Here is a 1,028-nt window from a genome sequence, read left to right on the forward strand (position 1 = left end):
TATAAATGTGGGCAGTGATATTTTCCACTGGTATGTCAGATGATAACTTTAAGATATATTGTCCGTTATTTTTCTAATGGAATGACGAATAGTGATGTAGGTAGTGTACATACCCTGAAAAGGATAGCATTGTAAAACTATATATAATGCTAGGTTTTCTACGCCTGTGAAATATTTTTATACTATGATTTATAGATTATACGGATACATCCAGTAAAATAATTGGTCTTCGTCCTACATACTTGTAATTTAGCTTGTTTTGTACGTTGAATAAATACCATTTTTACTGTATGTTGTGTCCAGTCGCTTTTTTTTTTCACAACTTAGTCAAAATCAAGAGGATTCAGTTTAAGTTCATTATAAGTTTCTTTCATTGTTTGTGGGTTCTATTAATTATTATGTTGCTTCTCTTCCGCCCCGCTAAAAACCGGTTTCGATACCCGTGGTGGACACAGTACAGATAACCCATTATGTAACTTTCTGCTTAACAACAAAATAAACAATTGTTCAGTATAGTTTTCACTGTAGCTTTTAATAATGCCTATATATTTGTCTTGTGACATTTAGGTTTCTTTTATATTTTATTCATTGGTGTCAATTGTTTCAACATACAGTGTCATGAAAAAATTTCTGAGAAAAGTTAAATGTTGAATCATTAAATGTACTGTTGTAAGCTATATTTAAAATATTTCAATTTAGATGTTAGCTAGAGGACAAAAAGTGAGCACAAAATACCCAGAATACGACATGAAAATCTAATAACTTTGAGAAATATCTAGAAGTAAAATATCAGTTATAAATACGCGCGACCAAGTGAATTAGCTAAGTTCGCAGTAAATTAGCCCACGTTTTGTTATTGTTTTCTGTTGATAAAGTGCCAGTTTCAGTGAAGAATTTGGATTTGTGTTAATTATTACGAACATATTGTTGCGTCATCGAGATCACGTGACAATTCTCACGCCCTCTAGTTTCTAGAACTATCCTGTACCTTGGCGAATGCTCTAGCAATTGCTAGATATAGGGTAGTC

This window comes from Limulus polyphemus, unplaced genomic scaffold, assembly GCF_000517525.1.
Source record: "Limulus polyphemus unplaced genomic scaffold, Limulus_polyphemus-2.1.2 Scaffold2982, whole genome shotgun sequence".
NCBI classification, from domain to species: Eukaryota; Metazoa; Arthropoda; class Merostomata; order Xiphosura; family Limulidae; genus Limulus; species Limulus polyphemus.